The sequence below is a fragment of the Dama dama genome, chromosome 18, assembly GCF_033118175.1.
Source record: "Dama dama isolate Ldn47 chromosome 18, ASM3311817v1, whole genome shotgun sequence".
NCBI classification, from domain to species: Eukaryota; Metazoa; Chordata; class Mammalia; order Artiodactyla; family Cervidae; genus Dama; species Dama dama.
This window is the reverse complement of record NC_083698.1, coordinates 78,456,891-78,462,890: the sequence shown is the minus strand read 5'-3', so window position 1 is coordinate 78,462,890 and position 6,000 is coordinate 78,456,891.

Genomic DNA, 6,000 nt, shown 5'->3' with positions numbered 1-6,000 from the left:
CTTGTGGCCACTGCTGGGTCTTCCAGATTTGCTGACATATTGAGTGCAACACCTTGATGGCATTATCCTTTAAGGTTTTAAATAGTTCTACTGGAATTCCATCACATCTACTAGCTTTATTAACAGCAGTGCTTGCTAAGGCCCACTTGACTTTGCTGTCCAGTATATCTGCCTCTGGGTGACTGACAACGCCATCATGGTAATCCAGTGCATTAAGTTCTTTTTTGTATGGTTCTTCTGTGTATTCTTTCCATCTCTTCTTGAGGCCTTCTTGTCTCTCCATGCTGTTCCTTGGAACTCTGCATTTAGTTGGATATACCTTTCCCTTTCTGCCTTGCTTTTCATGTTTCTTCTTTCTTTAGCTATTTGTAAGGCCTCCACAAATAACCACTTTGCCTTCTTGCTTTTCTTTTTCTTTGGGATGGTTTTGTTCATTGCCTCCTGTACATTATTATAAGCAAAGAGTATACATTAAACTGGCAAAAAATAAAAGGAAGCAGCAAAATGGTCAGATGGGAGAGACAAATGAATCTTGGGAGGGAGGATGGGAGTAAGGACCCTGTAGTGACACTGAATTAATAAGCCAGCCATGGATGTGGGTATTTAGACACACGACAGATGGGCATGGGATCTGAGCATAAAAATAACAGAGCATGAGAGAAACTGATTAAATTTGCTGTTTCTAGAGGGATTTAGATATGCTTAGAGTGGAAAGGGGCTTTACAGACAAACTCTTCTAATAGGCAGCCTGGCGGTCAGCCAGCTGCGGCCCTGATCGGAACCAGCCCCCCTCTACCAGAGCAGGACCCCACTGAGAGGGGCAGAGGCATCTGTTCTTACATTGTGGGCACTGGACTGTTCTCAGGTTGAGTTTACATTTCTCTGGTGTTAACTTTCACTCACTCACTTCAGCAGTTGGACTTCTGAAGCAACATGAATGTATCTTCTTTGCATGTGACATCCTGGTGAATCTTGCAGATCAGCGCACTCCTCAATTTTCACGTCTTTGGAACAATTCCTTCACTTGTACCTTAAATGATATGACTTCAAATTCTATCACACTTCCAGCTACTCCTCGCTACTTTGTCAAAATCTGTTAAAAATGTTCTGATTTGAGAGAATAGCATTGAAACATGTATATTACCATATGTGAGATAGATGACCAGTCCAGGTTCGATGCATGAAATAGGGCTCTCAAAGCTGGTGCACTGGGACAACCCAGAGGGATGGAATGGGGAGGGAGGGGGAGGGGCGTTCGGGACGGTGGGTCACATGTACACCTGTGGCTGATTCATGTCGATGTATGGCAAACACCACCCCAATATTGTAAAGTAATTAGCCTCCAATTATAATAAATTACTTTTTAAAAAATGTCCTAAACAGAATACTCTTACATGGAGAACAGAGAATGCTGCTTTCTGTGAGTAGAACAAATAGTCCATGAAAATATCACATTAGATTACTTTTTTTAGCAGTCACTGATGGTCCTTATCTGTGGGAAAGCAACAGCAAGCAGACTAGGCATTAGTTAGGTACTGCTGCCTAACAAATTATCCCCAAATTTAGCAATGTACAACAAGAAGCATTTATGATCTCACTCAGTTTCTGAGATCAGGAATCCAGAAGTGGGTCAGGTGGCTGGTTCTAGCTCAGGGTCTTTTAAGAGTTTGCAATCAAGTTGTTGACTGGCACTGCAGACACTATAAAGATCTGACTGATGCTGAAGAATCACTTCCAGGCTCCCTCACATGCTGCTGGTTGTGGGCTTTGGTTCCTCACCAGGTGTGCCTCTCTATTCAAAACCTGGCTTCCCCAGGGCAAGCGGTGTCAAACCAGGGACTTTTATGACCTAACCTTGAGTGAGGTGCCAGCAACTCTGCCATATTCTGTTGGACACATGCTAGTCCTGGCAAAGGTGGGAATCACAGGGGCCATTTGGAGGCTAACATTTCTGAAGTATTTGCAACATACTAGTTGCTTTCCTTGTGCTTGTATTAGCTGAAACTTTCCATCTATCACTTCACTTAATGCTTTCAACATCCTCCAAAGTAGATGCAGTTGAGGCATAGAAATGTTAAGTAACTTTCCCAAATCGTTTCTTAGCAACAGACCATGGATTAAAACCTAGGTCTAACTTTAGAGCAAAATATACCTGTTTTTTTAAGCTTTTTTAAAAAAAAAAAAAAAAGACTTGTAAAGACTTTTTTTTAAAAAAACACTTTTAAAAGTCTTTTTTTGAATTTGTTATAATAGTGTTTCTGTTTCATGTCTTGGTTTTTTGGCTGCAAGGTATGTGGGATCTTAGCTCCCCTACCAGGAATTGAACCTGTACCCCCCTGCATTGGAAGGTGAAGTCCCAACCACTGGCATGCCAGGGAAGTACCAAAATGCATCTGTTTTTAACTTGAGGTCTCTTATCATTTGGATGACTAACCAGGTCTCTCCTGACATATCCTGGTACAAATGACTTTTCTGCACATAACTGAAGAACTTTGCGTTTCACTTCCATTAAAATTTGGCATATTTCTTTTATTTTAAATTTTTGCAGTCTACATCATTTTGGCATACTTCTTAAATATTACAAGGCAACTTTCCTCTATCATTTGTGAATTCCTTTCACCATCTACAAATCCTCTTCCTTGCACACAGAATATGATGGAAAACAATCTTGAAGAAACCAGAATGCACAGATGTGCCTACAAAATATGATACATTGTCAAGATTAGAATAAAAGCCTAGTGACAAAATGTACCTAGTTTTTGAAATAAAATTAGCAAAGAGATTATTAAAGTTGTATTCCATAGCCAAATTTTAAAAGAAATGTTCTGAAGTATAGTTGATTTGCAATGTTGAGTTAGTTTTAGGTGTACAGCAAAGTGATTCAGTTATACATATATATCATTCTTTTTCAGATTCTTTCCCCTTATAGGTTTTTAGAGTATTGAATAGTTATCTACTTAAATATAAATATCTGTTAAACTCCTAATTTACCTGCCCTCCACACCCATGTCTACCCTTTGGTAGCCATAAATTTGTCTTAGAAATCTGTGAGTCTGTTTCTGTTTTGTAAATAAGTTCATTTGTATCATTTTAAAAAGTTAGATTCCACATATGAGTGATATCATATGGTAATGGTCTTTTTCTGTCTGACTTCCTTCATTTAGTATGATAAGCTCTAAGTCAACCCATGTCACTGCAAATGGCAGTATTTTGTTCTTTTTTATGACTGATATTCCATTGTGTGTGTGTGTGTGTGTGTATGTATCTGTAACGTCTTCATGGATTCCTCTGTTGATGGACATATTTAGGTTGCTTCCATGGTTTGGCTATTTAGTACCACTATGAACATTGGGATGCATATATCTTTTCAAATTGTGGTTTTCTCTGGACATATTCCCAGGAGTGGGAATGCTGTATCTATCAGTTCTATTTTTAGTTTTTTAAGGAACCTCTATATTGTTCTCCAAAGTGACTGTACCAATTTACATTCCCATCAACAGTATAGGGCGGTTCCCTTTTACCCATAGCCAAGTTTTGTCCATATAGATGTGAATATGGACCTCAACACAGCTGTGGTCACCCAGTCTGTCCTATAACATTTATATAAATTGTCTCAAGGCCTTTATCCATTTCCTTTAGGAAGGCCAGTCTTCTGCCATCATTTCAGCACATTTCAGTGTTCTTAAATTCTGGTCACTTGCAGACTGCCTCTGGCTCTTGCCTCTGGCCACTGTTTACTTCTGTTCTTCATAGTCTTAGAGTAGAACACAGCTCCTCTCTGTTCCCTAAAAATTGTTCATAGATACATTGTTTATGTACTAGACTTTACTGAACATTTCAGGGAGATGAAAGGATCCAGTATCAATTTTCCTAAAATTGAATATTAAAGTTCCCTTTGCTTAGAAGTCCTTTGAGCATCCAGGTTGCTTGGTCACCTTGTTCCCTAAAACCCTCCCTTTTCAACTGCATTCACTTCAGAAAACAGAACCACTCAGATCTGCATCCTCGATAGAGCTCTGGGCTAATTTCACTATCTGACAAGTCAATAATTTGCTCTGCTTTGTGGTGAGGAATTGGAAGAGGTTTTGAAGCTTTCTATCACCCCCCAAGTCTTTACACATGGAAGTGAGCAGAATATTTATTTATAAACTGATACGACTTACATAATTTCCCTAGGAGGGCAGAACCTAGTGTCAGTTTTGTCTTTAAGTTACATTATTTTCATCCTCTGTTACATGTAGGATTAAACCAGTAGGGCTGTGAGTCATTGAGAAGGTGACATAATTCTGAGGTTGCCAGGCAGAGTCCTGTTGGCTGGCAGTAGTTTCTAATAGTGCCCATCTCATTTTCAGAATTCTTTGGTTGCGAAGCACAAATTATCTGACTACAGTCTAGTTCAAGAGAAGTTGACAGAATCTTGAAAGTGTATCATTGATGTGCCAACACCAAAGCAAAAGGGAAGATAGAGGCTATTGAGAACAATCGGGACAAAAAGCTAGATTCATTTTAGAAAAATAGAGTTTACTTAAAGAAAGTTTTAAATTTTATTTATATTTATTTTCAGCTGGGCTGGGTCTTCATTGCTCTGCACGGGCTTTGTCTAGCTGCAATGACTGGGGCTACTCTTGGCAGTCTGTGCAGGCTGCTCTTGTTGCAGAGGACAGGCTCTAGGTGTCCGGAGTTGCAGTTCATAGGCCCTAGAGTGCACAGGTTTCAATAGCTGTGGCACACGGGCTTAGTGGTCCCACAGTATGAGGCATCTTCCTGGACCGTGTTCCTGCATTAGCAGACAGATTCTAATCCACAGTACCACCAGGGAAGTCCCTTTATTTTACTTTTAATTCATTTGAATACAGTAACCTGTGATGATCTGACCTATTCAGGCATTTATAGGGTCTGGAGCTAAAGACTTTACCAGTGTGTCCTTTTATTCTTTTTATAATAGTTTATTGAAGTATGGTTGACTTACAGTGTTGTATTAATTTCTCTTCTATGACAAAGTGATTCAGTTATACATATATATATTTTCATATTCTTTTCCATTATGGTTTATCATAGGATACTGAATGTAGTTCCCTGTGTTATACAGTAGGACTTTTGTTGTTTATTCATCCTATATACACTAGTTTGCAACTGATAATCCCAAACTCCCAATCCTTCCTTCCCTCACACCCTCTCTATCTTGGTGACAAGTCTGTTCTCTATGTCTGTGAATCTGTTTGTTTCAAAATATGTTCATCTGTATCATATTTTAGATTCCACATATAAGTGATATTACCTGGTATTTGTCTTTTTCTGACTTCACTTAATATGGTAATCGCTAGGTCCATTCATGTAGCTGCAAATAGCATTATTTCATTCTTTTTTATGGCTGAGTAATATTCCGCTTCATATATATGTGTGTGTATATATCACACACAACAAATCTTTATCCATTCATCTATCAATGGACATTTTGGTTTTTTCATGTCTTGGTTACTGTAGATAATGCTGCTATGAACGTAGGGGTGTATGTATTTTTGGGAACTATAGTTATATTTGGATATATGCACAGGAGTGGGGTTGCTGGATTATATAACTATTTTTAACTTTGTGAGGGACGTATACTATTGCAGACTTTTTAATCATGGCCATTCTGACTGGTGTGAGGTGGTACTTCATTATCGTTCTGATTTGCATTCCCCTAGTAGTGCTGTTGAGCATCTTTTTATGTACCTGTTGGTAATATGTATGTCTTCTTTGGAGAAATATCTACTTAGATATTCTGCTTATTTTTCAATTTGTTTTTTTGCTATTGAGTTGCATGTGTTGTTTGTTTATCCAAACTATCTGGGTGTTGTCAGTGAATAGGAAGGTTTGTTTTTAGAAAGCCACAGCATGAACAGGGAACTATAGAAAGTGATGCATCCATGGAGCTATCAGGTTTCAAGAAAGATGAGTCACAGGATCTACCCAAGCTACCAAGGCTCGCTATACTCTCACCCTGTCATAATATTTCCA